Below are 18,278 nucleotides of genomic sequence, written 5' to 3' on the forward strand. Positions count from 1 at the left end.
GACTATTAGTGATGTCTGACTATTAGTGATGTCTGACTATTAGTGATGTATGACTATTAGTGATGTATGACTATTAGTGATGTATGACTATTAGTGATGTATGACTATTAGTGATGTATGACTATTAGTAATGTATGACTATTAGTGATGTATGACTATTAGTGATGTATGACTATTAGTGATGTATGACTATTAGTGATGTATGACTATTAGTAATGTATGACTATTAGTGATGTATGACTATTAGTAATGTATGACTATTAGTGATGTATGACTATTAGTGATGTATGACTATTAGTGATGTATGACTATTAGTAATGTATGACTATTAGTAATGTATGACTATTAGTGATGTATGACTATTAGTAATGTATGACTATTAGTGATGTATGACTATTAGTGATGTATGACTATTAGTAATGTATGACTATTAGTGATGTATGACTATTAGTGATGTATGACTATTAGTGATGTATGACTATTAGTGATGTATGACTATTAGTGATGTATGACTATTAGTGATGTATGACTATTAGTGATGTATGACTATTAGTAATGTATGACTGTTAGTAATGTATGACTGTTAGTAATGTATGACTGTTAGTAATGTATGACTGTTAGTAATGTATGACTGTTAGTGATGTATGACTATTAGTGATGTATGACTATTAGTAATGTATGACTATTAGTGATGTATGACTATTAGTAATGTATGACTATTAGTGATGTATGACTATTAGTAATGTATGACTATTAGTGATGTATGACTATTAGTAATGTATGACTATTAGTAATGTATGACTATTAGTGATGTATGACTATTAGTGATGTATGACTATTAGTGATGTATGACTATTAGTGATGTATGACTATTAGTGATGTATGACTATTAGTAATGTATGACTATTAGTAATGTATGACTATTAGTGATGTATGACTATTAGTGATGTATGACTATTAGTGATGTATGACTATTAGTGATGTATGACTATTAGTGATGTATGACTATTAGTAATGTATGACTATTAGTAATGTATGACTGTTAGTAATGTATGACTGTTAGTCATACATCACTAATAGTCATACATTACTAATAGTCATACATTACTAATAGTCATACATCACTAATAGTCATACATTACTAACAGTCATACATCACTAATAGTCATACATTACTAGTAGTCATACATCACTAATAGTCATACATTACTATTAGTGATGTATGACTATTAGTAATGTATGACTATTAGTGATGTATGACTATTAGTGATGTATGGCTATGACTATTAGTGATGTATGACTATTAGTGATGTATGACTATTAGTGATGTATGGCTATTAGTGATGTATGGCTATTAGTGATGTATGACTATTAGTGATGTATGACTATTAGTGATGTATGACTATTAGTGATGTATGACTATTAGTGATGTATGACTGTTAGTGATGTATGGCTATTAGTGATGTATGACTATTAGTGATGTATGACTATTAGTGATGTATGACTATTAGTGATGTATGACTATTAGTAATGTATGACTGTTAGTGATGTATGACTGTTAGTGATGTATGACTATTAGTGATGTATGACTATTAGTGATGTATGACTATTAGTGATGTATGACTATTAGTAATGTATGACTATTAGTGATGTATGACTGTTAGTGATGTATGACTATTAGTGATGTATGACTATTAGTGATGTATGACTATTAGTGATGTATGACTATTAGTGATGTATGACTATTAGTGATGTATGACTATTAGTGATGTATGACTATTAGTGATGTATGGCTATTAGTAATGTATGACTATTAGTAATGTATGACTATTAGTGATGTATGACTATTAGTAATGTATGACTATTAGTAATGTATGACTATTAGTAATGTATGACTATTAGTGATGTATGACTATTAGTGATGTATGACTGTTAGTGATGTATGACTATTAGTGATGTATGACTATTAGTGATGTATGACTATTAGTGATGTATGACTATTAGTGATGTATGACTATTAGTGATGTATGGCTATGACTATTAGTGATGTATGACTATTAGTGATGTATGACTATTAGTGATGTATGACTATTAGTGATGTATGACTATTAGTGATGTATGACTATTAGTGATGTATGACTGTTAGTGATGTATGACTATTAGTGATGTATGACTATTAGTGATGTATGACTATTAGTGATGTATGGCTATGACTATTAGTGATGTATGACTATTAGTGATGTATGACTATTAGTGATGTATGACTATTAGTGATGTATGACTATTAGTGATGTATGACTATTAGTGATGTATGACTATTAGTGATGTATGACTATTAGTAATGTATGACTATTTTTAGAAAGGAAACAAATTAAAAGTATTAATTTGTTGTACAGTGTTATTGAACGAGCACATTCATTAGGACCTGAAAGATCTACCAACGCTTCACGGCCACGCCTGGTAATAGCTAAATATCTTAATTTCAGAGATAAGGAGTTAGTGCTTCGTTCCTGTAGACGTCAGGGCTCCCCGGTTATTGGTTGCCAAAAACTTTTAGCTTTTAAAGGATTTTTCAGCCGCATTGGCTCAAAAAAGGAAAGAATTCTCTCCACTATGTAAAATGCTTTTTGATAGCCGCATTCAATTTGCTCTATCATTCCCTGCAAAATTGAAAGTTACTGTTGATGTCCGTATGTTTGATGATTTCAACAAAGCTAAACTGTATGTGCGCTCTCTGTCTACTAGATCTGCAAGTCCAACGGGGTCAAATGCTTGATGTAGTAATATTTCCATCTTTTTGTTTATAAAAGAGGGATATGTACAGTTATGTTATGGGATAAGGGATACCCTCGGTTTTGGGTTTCGATTTTTCCCATTTTTGTTACGGTTTTATTTTTATGTGCTGCGGAAATGTGTATTATTATTATTATACATGTTTCCTCGTTTGTATGTTTGGAGGAAAATATTAGAACATGGAGTTTCTCAGAGTAACTTTATATGTTACTGGTTTTGTTTCTTCTTCGCTATATGTATATTGTACTATCTGGATTTGGCAGGTGACACCCCCTTTTTTCTGGCTTTTCCCCCCACTCGCTGGGATGGGTGGATAGCACGGTGGTTTATAGTATCTGCATGGGTTCACTTTTTAGATTGGGGTTAGTTCATACAAGTTACTTGTTCTGCGCCGTCCTCGGCTGTCCATAATTCTATTCGCATGGTCTCCTGGAATGTACGCGGGTTAAAGTCTCCTGTTAAACGAAGAAGGGTGTCTACACAGCTTAAATACTTGGGATCAGATACAGCATTTCTACAGGAGACACATTGGGCAACTTTGGATAATATGTGTTTACGCAGCTCCTGGATTAAGGAATGTGTCTCGTCTTTCTTTACTACTAAAAAGGGGGGTGATGCTGTAGTGTTTCACCAACGCTTAGATTATTCTATCATTAATTCAGAAATGTGATCCAGAGGGCCGTTATATTTTGTTGGATGTGCTCATAGGTGGGGAACCCTATACTCTCCTCAATATATATGCCCCTAATTCCCCTAATTTGGCCTTTTTTTCATGTAATTTCTAATTAACTTTTAGGTCGTCCCAGTCCGAACATGCTGGTGGGGGGAGATTTTAATAGTGTGGCTAATGAGGAACTTGATCGCTCTGGAACCTCATCCTCATTGACATCGCCAGGACTAGGTGGCATAGGTTTATTAATTTTGTTCCATGGTTTATGTGATATATGGAGACTTCTCAACCCTACTGACAGGTGCCATTCTTATCCCTCTTAGGTCTTTTTCCTGAATCGATTTTAACTAGTAGATGATAGATTGGTTCCCTTGGTATTCTCTTGTGATATTCATAATACAGTCATATCTGATCATGCTCTGGTTTCTTTGGATATTCAGACCAAGTTTTCTGGAATGTCGCGTGGGTTTTGGAGGTTCCCGTATTTTCTCGGTCAATCTGACAACTTTAAGCAACATCATCATTCCAAATGGATGGAGTTTGTTGATGACAATCTAGAACATTGGGAGGACTCTGTCCTCTTTTGGGAAACTTCAAAAAGCGGTAATGAGGGGTCATATTCTGGCTTATCAGGCCGGGAAGAGACGGGAATATCGTAGTAAGTGTGATACCTTGCATAGCGCTATGCATACAGCTTATGTTACCTATGAGGCTGACCCCTCTGATAATAATTTTGAGATTTATAAACATTGTCAATTGCTGGAGAGTTTTCTGTTGACCAATGCTCGGACCCAAAGAGATTATGCAAAAAATCGCTACTATAGATGGGGCAATAGATCTGGACGTTTATTGGCTAATATGGCGAAACTGCAACGTCCTCGTCAGTCTATTAAAGCATTACGCAATCCTATTACTTCTGCCCGCTTGGTATGCACTCCTCATCTAGTGTCCACGTTTCAACATTACTATGAGTCTTTATATAGGGCCCCTGCAGAATTTCTTAGTCTACATTGGAATCTGCTAAATGAGGCGAAGCTTCCGAAACTTCCTTCCACCCAGAGAGATATTTTGACTCAGGATATCACGGAAATTGAGATCTCTGAGGTCATTTCTCATCTCCATAATAATAAATCTCCGGGTCCCGGCGGTTTTTCGGTGGAGTATTATAAAATGTTGCAGCCACAATTAGTCCCATTTCACGCTACCGTTATGCAAATTTTAATAGAGCATACACTATATAGTTATACCTAAGCCTTCTAAAGACCCGGAATTGGTAACATTCTATAGGCCTACTACACTTTTGAACCAGGATTTGACCAAAATAATGGCCAAACGCCTTCAATTATTTTCACCTTGTATCCTAACTCACCATCAGCTGGGTTTCACACGTGGTATATTTTCGGTAAAAGGGGTTAGAACGGCTCTGGTAGCTATAATATCTCATTCCAATTTCCCATCCCCTCTTGAGCTTAAGATGTGGAAAAGGCATTCGACACAGTGTCTGGGGGCCGTTTGCTTAAAATCTTTGAGATACAGGATTTTGACAGAACTTTTTCGGATCGGTTTCGCTTTTTATATGGTTCGCAGAGTACTACATGGATAATCAATGGCACCTGTAGTTCCCCCATTACAATGACGAGGGGCACTCGACAAGGATGTCCTTTATCGCCATTGTTGTTCAATATAGCTTTGGACCCATTGCTGCGTATTCTCCATTCCTGGCCAGATTTTAAAGGTATTCTGGTGGGTTCCCAGGAGCTTAGAGTCCAGGCCATTGCTGATGACTTATTACTGTATCTCTCAGATCCAGAGCAGACCCTACCTAAATTGTCAGATTTTGCTAAAGTTTCTGACTTTAGTATTAATCCGGATAAGTTAGAAGCACTGAACTTGGGTTCTGTGGTGGAACCACACTGGGGTGTGGGCCACTACTTCCCTTAGATATTTGGGAATTGAATTACCACGTTATGTTGGGGACTTATATGATCTTAATATGAGATTGCTTATTCGAGAAGTAGTGGGTGAACTGTCCCGATGGCGTCACCTTATGTTGGCCTATTTAGGTAGGATTCATTAAAAATGATATCTTTCCCTAAACTCCTTTACCCCCTACAGATGTTGCCGATTTTACTTAGACAGGCAGATTAAAAATTTCTGTATAAAACATTTCAAAGACTTTATTTGGAAGAATAAACTTCCTCGAATTGGCTTGCTGAAGCTTCAACAAACCCGGGCTAATTTACCTAATTTTAAAATATATAGTCATGCTGGAGTTTTGAGATACATACGGGACTGGATGCACAGGACAGACTTATATACTGATTCAAAACTGGATCAGTGTTTTATACCTGATCAGCACCTATTGGTGTTCCTCCATTCCCAAAAACAAGAATTATCTGAGGATGTTATTAATAATCCCCTACTGATGGTTGCATGGCGAGTTTGGCACTTTGCTAGAAAGAAAAGGAATTAAAATTGTCGCCATTCTCTCTTCCTCCCATTATTTTTAAACCCTGAGGACCTCATTCAGAGCCGCTCGCAAAATGCGAGTGCTCGCTGTGAATGAGGGCGGCCGCTTCTCTGTAAAGAGCCGGCCTCCTGGCCGCTCGCTAACCTGTAGGTGACCACCCACAGCTTTAGCGAGCGGCCAGGTTGATGGTCGCGACGGTCAAGACCATCGGGGCTTGCGAGGAGACCCTTGTGGTAGGGTCTCGTCTGCCGCAAGCCCCAGTGAGCTTTCGGCTCAAATAGAGCCAGAAGCTCACCACTGACATCACGAGTGATGTCAGTGGGGCCGCCCCCAAACGGCAGGCGTTCCTTCGGGAACGCCTCTGTTTGGCCAGCCACCCCCCCCCCCATCCCACCTACAAAATGGTGCTAGCTGTCGATCACCATTGACAGCTGCCCCTTTTGTAGTGAGCCCCGGAGCGAGAGAATTTCTCTCTCGCTCCGGGGCTTGCGCAGTGCGGCCGCTGCGCATGTGCAGGCCTCAACATCGACCCGCTTGCGAGCGGGTCTGAATGAGGCCCTGAGTTTCAAAATGGGGAGGCTTCTGTCCCTTTCTCCTTATGGCCTGATAGGGGCATTCCTTATGTCCGAGCTTTGGTTGACACTGAAAACTGTTGGCCCTATTGGGTGGCGGAATTGCTGGATAATATGGTTTACATGCATCCCACTCTCTAGCGTTATATCAGGCGTAGCATTATGCGAGTTCCATGATACGGATACTTTCCCCAATAGATTGGTCCAACTCTCTGGATCTATTGTTAGCTGGACCTATGGGAGGATGGGGGGCAATTTCTCTCCATTATAAAATTCTTCAGATTCCTTTAGACCGTTCTAAAATATCTACAGGATTATCTACCCGGTGTACTGTATTCCCTCACATTACCATGGAAAGCCTATTACGCTCATTCCTCTATTCTCAATCAATGCTCTCATCCATCAGTGTATAGAGAAATGTTCTATAACATTTATCACAATGGGTATCTCTACCCCCACCGCAGGTTCCTGATGGGATTGTCAGATACTAGTGTTTGTGCTAAATGTGGGGCCTCTGATGCAAACTTTATACATTTTTTGTGGGATTGCCCCCTTACACGTAGATTCTAGTCATTAGTCAACAGATTTACATCTAGGTGTCTAGTTAGTTATCTTCTTCTGTTATCGGCGGAATGGGCGATTTTGGGTATCCTGCCACCATCTGATGTCAGTAGTGGACCTCCTCCTCTATTAGAGCAGGAAGTCGACTCGGGCTCCTTCAGGGTCTAGACGCAAGCCCGATGGTCGTGATAATCGCGACCATCGCCAGGCCGCTGGCACTCTCTGTGGGTGGTCACCCACAGCTTTGCGAGCGGCCTGGAGGCCGAAACTAGAAAAAAAAAAAAACGCCCTGATTCAGAGCGTGCGCTCGCAAATAGCGAGCGCCCCTGAATCAGGCCCTAAGACAGCTGCTTCTTTCCAGCTCTGGGAAGGTTTTATAGACTCCTTTACATTGACCTTACGACGCCAAATACGCCAAATACGCTTATACTTCCGGATTTTACTGGATGATCCGCCTATTTCTTTGCCTGTTACAGGCTGAGATAGAATCTGTTTCTTTTTGGATCTAATTTCATTTGTTTTCATTTACTGGATAATTGTTTGGGAGGGGGGGGGGGGTGTGCCTGCCACGTCTACATTATTCTGACTAATATACGCTATTTCTTGGTTTTGTCTTATGAAGGAAATACTTTTTGCTATTTCTATTGTATTACTTGTATATTATTACTTTTAATATGTTTTTGTCCTATTTATTATTTACTTTATTTTTTGATGTATGTATACTATATTATTGCTCTGATGAATAAAAGAAATAATAAAAAATTATTATATAATAGTCTGACTTGGTTAGAAACACAAAATGTATTAATAGTTAAACACTATGAATAGTTGTATTTCAGCCTGGGGGGGGCTCAGTGCAAGCTGGTAGAAGGTCTCGTTACTTTGGCTTCCCCACGCTAACATAAGGTACCATGGTAACAAACAAAGGAATTATAAAAGACGAGCTAAATAGTAAATGTACAAGCACAGTTTGTATCGCTGCTAATTAGTCTAATGAGCTGAAATAACATCACAATTTCTGTTGCCATGGCCATCAGTGCGACCATCGGACATTGCACCTGCCTATGCGAGGCACAGAATGTCAGAGGGACCACGGCCGTCGGTGTCACCCCCCCAGGTACTCCATCGAAATTGCATGGATCTCCATACAATTCCGATCTGCATCCCGCAACGGTAACCACGGGGAAGCAGGCGCAGAGGGAGCACATTGGGCGCTTTCACCCGAGGCGTTCCCTGCACCCGACTCAAAAATCACTTGCTCATTGCGTAGAGCTTAGCTTTACCAACCAGACCACAAGGCGCCTAATACGGTGCGGGGATTGCAACGAACAAAATCAGAACTCAAATACTGTGAAGCCTGATTTGTGCAAATTACACTATAATATTGCTCATCTCTACTATGTCGGCTGCAAGAAAAGGATTGCTAATGGGACTGTCCACGCGTAATCTGAGGTCATACGCGCTATCGCACTGCCCTGCTCCTCTCTTCACAAGAGTAGCCATCATCCATGCTAGGTGCAGGAGGTACGTCTCAAGTTTGGGGCCCTCTATACATACGCATGACTCTGGCTACCCACGGACGACACACCCACAGTACAATTCTCTCCCAGCCCTCACCCAGTAATGATAATTCGGCCGCCGCAGATAAAACGGCTGAGATTCATATGACTGCGAATCGCTTGTCCGTTTACAGAGATGCGTATGCAGCCCGCAACGCATGTTGTGTGCAAACAAAAAAAAAATTGATAGACCGCGTACGGACTTGCGTGCGTCTCGGTACGGTTAATAGCATTCCAATGCTCTGATTTGCTCTTTGTTGTTCCCGCCCACTCCATCTCATGCTCTTCTGTTTCCCCTGATTGTATCCAATAGGGGCTCTGACACGTCCAATCTAACAATGCATTAATTATGATATATTATCCTGCAACGTAACCAGCTGTGCCCACTATGGAGTTGAAGAAAAGGATTAACAAGGTAAGACCATAAATCCTCTTCTTCTTCCTCCACTAGGGGGCATAGGGATCACTCTGGGACGTCCTAATGCCATTTTTCGATGGGAGGGGATGCTCCTGGGCTGCACTGAGAACCCCTTTGCCCGAAGGCCACGTCCGAAGATGCAAAGGTGACAACTGTATAGAAACAAAACAGTGTGGGCAGAGAACCATGTTGAAGCTGTACCGCAGAAACACCATGTTGAGCTGCCCAAGAAGATGCACTGACCTTATGTAAGGAGCAGTCACCACAACAGGGGCAGGAGTTCCGCCGAGTATGGCGGATAGCCAAGTGGGGCCACCAGGATCATCTGTACAGAAACCGGCCAGCCCGGCTTGTGAAAACCTGCAGGACCATAAAGAAACCGATCTCCAGCTCTGTTCATGGGAAAAAATACCGGAGAGGTCACATCCCTAGATGCGACCTCAGGCAAAGAATCCGGAACGTGGAAAGCCGGAACCACAAGTAAGAAAGAACGCTGTCCGGGTAAACCAACTAATGAGCAATGTGCACCGTAATCAAGGACTCCTAGGGGAACTACGGAAGAGTCCGAAGAACCCAGGAGAGGTTCGATGGAACCACCTGGTAAGAACAAATGGTGGCTGTACATAGAGGACGCCCTGAAAATAAGCCACTGAAACTTTGGTAGGAGCGGAAGCAATGATCAATTTGCAGAAAAGAGAGAGGACTCATGATAGCTGGAATGATCTGAGGAAGAAGCCTCTAACCAAACCACCCAATAGGTCCTCCAACTCAGTAAGAGATACTGACCGAAGTGGGCTACTAGGCATGCACATGGTACAACTGACCACTCTGGAAAAAACCTGCCTAGCTTCTAGGACGGGTGTCAAGAACCACTCCGGCAAAGTGAGGCGAGCCAGAATCTGATGGAAGTACGGACCCGGAGACCAAAGAACCGACCGTAGAAGACGATGCAGTGAAGCGCTGACTGAGAGGTGGAAAGAGCGGTGTACTACGGCCGCCGTGGCCAAGCTAAACCGAGGATCACTGTGCTTCCTTCCAACTGCGACCCACGGATGCATGGAAAGTGGCGGAAAGTGGCGGCATCCGGCTGTGAGCTCTGGGAGCCTTCTCGGACTCCCGCGGTGGAAGTCACCGACCCAGTTGTCTGTGCTGCCGCTGACCTCGTTGGAGCGGCAGTGACGGCGTCATATAGGACGCCCAGCATTGCCCGCTCTTGTTAGAAATATATTAGTTATAAATAAAAGTAACAGGGGGCCACTTAAAAGCAGCTCCCAAAAACGGTGGACGCTCCTGCTCGGCACCAAACTGGCTGGCCGGTGGCCAGTGGCTGGGGGAGAGGTATAGTGGACAGGGAGCCTGTGGGCTGCTGGGAAGAACATAAGTAACTATTTGGTGCCCAGACTCTCCTCTCCATGGTATACCCAGAGTGATCCCTGTGCCCCCTAGTGGAGGAAGAAGAGATACCAAAAGAGTACACATCCCATTTCACAGAATGGACTATAACAGATACATGTAGTTCTGACATATTTTCCTATTTAAGGCTTACAGAGACGTGATACAGTATATGTCCAGGCTCACTCCACATCTCACACAGCTAGCCACAGCGGGCTCTCCTATCTGCCAATTCATTAGCCAAAGGACACAAATCAAGAATATTTTCCTCAGCCAAATCAAATTATTATTATTATATAAAATTTATATATGCATTACTTCCATTACTATCCTAATATTAGTACTACTAAATGTGATGTCAATGTATATCACACAAGGCATAAACATGAATTATAACCATTATATATCAAACATTAATTATAACTTAAAGGACTGACAAACCTAAGTGTAAAATAAGGGTGCAGATTCCCAATGACCGTAAACCTGCGATCAGCACTGCACGCTGAATCTTCTGATAGAGAGAACAGGGGGAGCCTGCAGGAGCCATGCATATATTACACCAGGTTCTCTCCATGATGCATCAGGCAGACAGAGGACAGGCTGCTGGGGGAGAGACAGGGCAGCAGACTGAGGAGCGGATTCAGAGCTGGGAGCAAAGCAAAAACCAGAGCAACATTGCACCTAGACAAACCATGCTGCAATGCAAGGGGGCAGATACATGTATTATGTTTGCATGCAGGGTAAATACCGGCTGCTTTTGCATGCAGCCCACAGATACTTAGTGTTCCCGCTAGGCTGTTTTAGCGGGGCGCGGCGCCCTGCCCTCCTCCTGGAGGGCAAAAAGCACACTGCCCTCCAGGAGGAGGGCAAAAAGAGCCCTGCCCTCCAGGAGGAGGGCAAAAAGCGCCCTGCCCTCCAGGAGGAGGGCAAAAAGCGCCCTGCCCTCACAGCCTGCGGGTGCCATTCTCACCCGCGGGATGCAGTGTCCCGCGGGTGGAGAAACATGCGGTGTCCCGGTCACCGCCGGAGAATAGACGCCGGGCGCATGCGCCCGGCATCTATTCTCCCTTTCTGCAGCGCTTGGGGGCTGCCCGGCGTGTCCGTAAGCACCGGGCACGCCCCTAAGTATGACGAAAAGGGGATGCGTCTTATAGACACGCCCCCTTTTCATGACCACGCCCCCTTTTCGGGCACGCGAGCACATAAGGTTGCGCGAAGGCAGGGCGCCGGAGCTAGAGTGAACACTAGATACTGGACGGCTTTATTCTTGCACTGATTATGACAGCTGAGCTCGGACACTCCCCTAACAGCTCTGAATCTCTCTGCACGTCTTACATCTGCCCCACCTGCAGTGCAGCATGGTTTTGCTATGGTATGAATTAGCTCCCAACTCTGCATCAGCTCTGCGGAGTAATGCTGGGTACACACTGACGGATTGATCGGCCAATGTATCTGCTGCCCGTCGGCCAGTGTGTCCCCGTGATATGTCTGTGAACGACGTCATACACAGACATATTGCATTGGCTGTGCTGCACAGCTGATGGGCAGATATGTCTGCAGACATGATCTGTCCATCGGCAAGTGTGTACTGGCGGTCTGCAGACAGCGTCAGCCACAGGGACGGGGGCGGTACACGCACCCTGGCTGCCGGGACCCGCAGACACAGATGATGCCCGTTCATCTGCAGGTATATCTTTATAGTGTGTACCCACCTTAAGGGACATTAGGGATACAAGGGACATTATTGCCAGGCAACAATTACCTAACAGCGCCTACGGTATCCATTTCTTCCTTATCATTTGCATACAAAGCCGCTGCTATTAGAGAGGATTTACCAGCCGGTGTGGGAACAGATAAACGCTGTGTTCAGGGTCAGATATAGTCAGCTGCTTACTTCCCATTCAGCAACACAGCCATGCTATTTAATGATACATTCTGCCTTAAAAAGTCTAAACCATATTGGATATCACAACATGGATCAATAACGATACATAATTACCTGGGACACAGAAAATATGAGATATGGTAAGAACTTACCCTTGTTATCTCTATTTCTACGAAGTCCATAGGGTTCCACAGGATACCTTGGGGTATAGGCGATGGCGGCAGACATCCAGGCACCACAGAGTTAAATTTTCAGCCTCCCAGGATGCACTGGGGTCCCTCTCCTATACCCCGCCCCCGAGCCTCAGGCCACTCAGTTTCGTAACAAGCCATAGGCCGGAGCAGGAGCAAAAAAGAGAGAGAAGACAGTCTGGAACATACAAGAATCACATTCTCACCAGAAGGAGACAGAGAAACCGGTGACCAGATCAAAGCCCATCTGCAGTACAGGTGCGACAGGGCGGGAGTCCTGTGGAACCCTATGGACTTCGTAGAAATAGAGATAACAAGGGTAAGTTCTTACTATATCTCATATTTTCTACTTCAGGGTCCATAGGGTATCCACAGGATACCTTGGGGATGTCCCAAAGCAGTATCCTTTAAGGGTGGGGACGCTCCTGTGCTGTAAGGAGAATCCGCCGCCGAAAGGAAGCATCCTGAGAGGCGAAGGTATCAAAAGCATAATACCTTACAAAAATATGGAGAGATGACCACGTGGCTGCCAATCACCGCTGAGGCGCCACTTCGATCTGCCCACGAAGGACCCACAGACCTAGTGGAAGAGCTTTAATAGAGGATGGAACAGGAAGACCTGTGAATCCATCCTGCCAAAGTTAGCGTAGTGGCAGGCCAACCCTTTTTATGGAAATCAGAAAGGACAAAACCGAGAGTCTGATTTCCTAAATGGACTGGTACGGTCAACTTAAATTCTTAGCGCCCGTACCACAGCCAAATAGGCCTCACCAGCAGACAGGACTGGGGAAGTAAAGGCAAGCACTGCCCTGTTCCTAGGAAAGATGAGAAAAAGGGAGGTCTACATGACAGAGCCTCCCATTCTGAGATCCTACTGGCCAAATTAAGAGCCAGAAGGAATACAGTCCTAGCCGTAAGCCATTTGAAATCCACTGAGCCCAGTGGATCAAATGGCGGTCCGCAGAGAGCCCTAAGGACCACAGCCAAATCCCAAGGAGCCACAGGTGGAACAAAGGGATGCTGAATATAACGTACACCCTGCACAAAGGTGCGGACATCAGGAAGAGTAGCAATCCTACACTGAAACCATACTAACAGGGCAGAAACCTGCACCTTCAGGTAAGCAAGGCGAAGAGCGTTATCTAAGCCCACCTGTAGGAAAGCCAACCTGTGGATATCCGGAATACCCGAGGAGCCTAGCCTCTAGGGCGACACAACTGAAAGAAAGAATACCATACCTAATGGTAAATTCTTGCAGATAAAAACTTCCGAGCTCTTAGCATGGACAGAGCCCCTGTTAACTATAGAGCTGGAAAAACTCCTAGACCTTAAGAGGGCAGTCTCCACCGCCACACTGTCAAGGACAGACAACCCAGGTCTGGGTATCAGCCAGGATCCTGAGACAACAGGTCCGGGTGTAGAGGCAACAGCTTCGGAGTGTTAACTGAGAGGCTCCGAAGATCTGAGTAATAGTGCCATCTGGCCTACGCTGGAGCTATCAGTAGGAGCGTGCCTCCTTCTTGCTATTACTGGAGGAAGAAGGGATAACGGAGAGACGAGGTACACAACTTGGAAGGTCCACTGGACCTACCTACGTCTATCAGAAGAGTCTCATCTCTGAAAGGCTCCACTTGTTCACCAGAAGATTGAACACCTCCTGATAAAGAGGACATTTCCCTGAATGCACGTCTTGACGACTAAGAAAGCCTGCTTTCCATCTGAGGATTCCTGAATGAACACTGCCGATGACGGCAGGGATATAGCCTTCCACCCAAGCCAGAATTCGGGACACCACTGTTAGTGTCGCCTGACTTCGGGAACCTCCTAGGTGGCTTACATAAGCCATCATGATGGCATTGTCAGACTGTACCTGCACGGTATTTCCGTGGAGGACCTGTCCTGCATGCTGGAGAACCTTGAATACTGCTCAGAGTTCTCAGATGTTTATGGGAAGCGCAAAAACTACTGGTGTCCACCTGCCCTGGAACAAGTGTGGACCCGTCACTGCTTCCCAGCCACGGGTACTGGCGTCCGTCGTCAGAAGGACCCTGTCCGCAATCCCAAAGGGGGTGCCCCTTGTTTAGGTGAGCTTTCTGCAGCCACCAGGCCAGAGAGAGACAAACCTCCGGGGAAAGCCTATTGACGTTATCCTATGGGGCAACCCATCCCATCCGGAGAGGATCAAGTTCTTTAGAGTGAAGCTGGGTACTCCACCATGTCGAACAGCGACATCCTGGAACCCAGGAACCACATTGCCAAGTGAATAGACACTCGGCGACTCTGCATTACAGGCAAAGGTACGCAGTTGCCTGCAGAGATCTTTTCCTCAATCACAAAGATCCTCAGATGTTGGGATATGGAGCATCCTCTGTGAAGAATCAGAGAGGACCATTTCCAGTTTATCAGTCAGCCCTAACGTAGCAACACAGATATTGTCCGTTGCATATGGCACTGAAGTATCTCTGGAGACCGTGGTAACAACAGGAGGTCACTCGGATAAGGTAACAAGCGGACCCCCTGCATCCGCAGGTGGGCTGCCATAACTACCATGACCCTGGTAAACCGTGAGGCGCGGAGGCCAGACCAAGGGGCAATGCCAGAAACTGGAAACGCTTATCGACCACTGCAAACCTGAGGAAAACACTGGTGTGCTAAGATAAGAGGGATATTCAGGTAGTCACCCTGAATATATCCAACGACACCACAAAATTCCCAGGCTCCATTGAATGATGGAATGCAGGGTCCCTCTCCCGAACCGAGGAACCCTTAAGAATTTGTTGAAGGATTCGAGGTTGAGAATGTCCTGGTAAGCCCCATTGGGTGTCTGTACCAGAAAGAGGATGGAGTAATACCTCGTTCCCCTTTGGGGCAACGGAATAGGTACTATAACTCCTGCCTGGAGCATAGAGTGCAACACCCTCAAAAATTACAGGGCCTTGTCCTGAATTGACAGAAGACCTGTAACGAAAAACCGTCTGGGAGGCTTTTACCGGGAAGAGAGGACATACCTTCAAGAAAATACTTCTCTTACCCCAGTGTCCGTGGTGGTCAGACACCAGCACTGGGCGAACTGGAGAAGCCGGCCTCCAACTCTGGGGGCTCCCGAGAGGAGGCCCGTCCCGTGAGGCTGAAGGCTTATAGTCCAACTTGGGAGTAGGACGTCTTGTACTCTAAGCCTGTTCTTATGGCTGAGCAGATTTCCTGGCTACTGACTGTCTTGGAAAGCTGTATTTTAGACTTACCCTGGCCTCACAGGGCCGAAAAGACAAAGTCCCAGACCCTGATGGGACTGTAGCCGATGGCAGACACGCAGACGTAGCTGCTGCCTGCAGGGCCACAATTGCGTCCAGACGAGGGCCAAACAGGACTTGTCCCGTAAAAGGCAAAGCATTCCAAATGGAATCTGCGTCCGCTTTCCAAGAGCGCAACCACAGGGAGCGGCAAGCCGTTACTGCTGCCAAGGAGATTCTGGAAAGGAGTAGGCTATATGTAAGACCGTCTCATTATGAACGTGGCAAAGTCTCTGAGAATTTGCCACTATCCACCTGCTCTGCTGGAGAGTCAGTGTGCAGAGATCCAGTTACCTACTCAGTGTTCCATGGCTCTGGCCCCCCAGCACACGGCCATAGCCGGCCTGGAAGCCCCTCCAGCAAGGGAATATTGGATTTTAGATATATTTGCACCTTGCAATCTGGAACCTCTTTCAAAGAGGACCTGGAGGGCATGGGCAACGTAGCACTCCTCACTAGGCGTGTAACATGAGAATCTACCCGTAAAGGTAACTCCCATTCGGAAATGTAATTATCCGCAAAAAGGGTATGCAAAAGGTCAACCGTTTTTGAGGCTGGAACCGCTTACCCGGAATTTCCACGCCTCCTCTAAATGATCCACCTGACCAGATAGAGGAATTACAGTGGCAACACCCTTATCCTTAAAGAAGGCATATTTGGATTTAGCCACGGGGGATATGTAATAACCAAAGCCGCACGGACTGCCCGTAGAAGGCCAGGTATATAGACATTAGACCCAGACTACGCCTCCTTTGCACTAAGGGGCTCGTGTCTGAAAAAGTCAATAAATTCACCGTCATCAGACGTCATGTCTTTACCCGTCTGAGACCCGAAAGGCCGTTTAGAAGGCCGAAATGGTGACTCCCCCTGTAAAACGTCCATCAGGTGCTATACCATTTGGACAATAAATTCACCCACACAGGCTCCTGCGAGACCTGGGGGGGCGAAAAGCAGGATACACTGGGGTACCATCAACTGTCCAGGGACCCCTGCATGTGATGAGACCACCACAGGCTGCGATAACCCCTATGGGGAAACGCAGGGGGCGTTGCCCACAAAGGCTGTAAGCATCTTAGCCAGCCGAGGGCGGTCCCCTTTTTTTTTGTGCAGGCACAGTGACAGAAATGGGGTGTGATATATAATACAACATGCCCTCCATAAACCCTCAGCGTCTACATATCCCTCCACTAACTGCACATGATATCAGTACATTATAGCTGGAAGAGGATATCCTCGTTCACTTTCCGACATGAGGAGTGTGAACGGAGCGTATGTGACCTCCCACACAGAAAAAACACGTTTACTGTGAGGTAATAAACACCGCACCGCAAGGGCTGTAGCAGAAGAACAGGGATAGGAAAAGGCTGACAGTCAGAAATGAAAGTACAGGCAAACAGCGCTAGCATTTAAGTCACATACAATGCACAGATAACATCCTGCATTACAAGCACTGCGATCAACTACACAGACCAGAGCCTGGTAGGAAACAGTGCTGCATACACTGACCTTAATTGAAGGAGAGGTATGCGGGGGACCCGGACCGCAATGGCATCTGTATCAGCTTCCAGCAGCGTTTGCCATCCCCAGCACATGTAGTGACAAAATGGCCACCGAGGAGCAGAGAGAAGGCAGGGCCCGGGGGAGGAGCGCTGACACAGCCCGCTCAGATCGCTGTGGAATGGCACTGTGCAGCGGGGGAGACGCCGGCTGTGAGACAGGGAAGGCGTTCTCCCCTGGCGTGCTATTAACCCCTGGGACGCCGCGCTGTACCGCACATGCTGCGGCCCGCTGTCCTTGGTGGTCTAGTGGAAGGCGCAGGATCAGTACCTGGCCCCACGCGCAGCCGGTCCCCAGGGAGCCCCCTGCCTGGGGACCAAACAGGACTGTGTTACCGGCGGGTGCCCACCGCGGGACCCCGCCGCTTACCTTGTTCCCCGTGCATCCGGCCACAGTCCAGGTTGCCGGGGATCACCGCTAGCTGTGACCCCAGCTACCTACCAGCATCCCCGGATCGGTACCGGCGGGGTGTAGGAGTGACAGCATGGACGTCAATACTGACTGTCCTATGCTGGAGCACTCTAGTTGTGCAGCCACAGCTGCGAAGAAATATTCAGGGGCCTTAAAAAGACCCCCCTCTGTACGGTGCGACTGGTCCGGCCAGGCACCTACGAAAACTGAGTGGCCTGAGGCTCGGGGGCGGGGTATAGGAGAGGGACCCCAGTGCATCCTGGGAGGCTGAAAATTTAACTCTGTGGTGCCTGGATGTCTGCCGCCATCGCCTATACCCCAAGGTATCCTGTGGATACCCTATGGACCCTGAAGTAGAAATAAGAATTTCTTTGAATGAAATATTGCAAAAAAAAATCCTTGAACAATATGAGATGTACACTTGTAAAGTAAATAAGGAACAGACACATTTTCGGAGGCAGAAGTAGGTAGGACTAGTACCAATTTTACAGATCCAATTGACCTTGTTA

General features: G+C 45.7%; 1 protein-coding gene across 8 annotated transcripts in view; it reads right to left on the reverse strand.

The window, feature by feature from the left end:
- The window catches only part of LOC148502782 (nuclear RNA export factor 1-like), a 207,553-nt gene that overhangs the window by 122,444 nt on the left and 66,831 nt on the right, over positions 1–18,278 (reverse strand). The gene's annotated exons all lie outside the window — the stretch shown is intronic.

The sequence above is a fragment of the Taudactylus pleione genome, unplaced genomic scaffold (assembly GCF_031769625.1).
Source record: "Taudactylus pleione unplaced genomic scaffold, aTauple2 ptg000483l, whole genome shotgun sequence".
Classification (NCBI taxonomy): domain Eukaryota; kingdom Metazoa; phylum Chordata; class Amphibia; order Anura; family Myobatrachidae; genus Taudactylus; species Taudactylus pleione.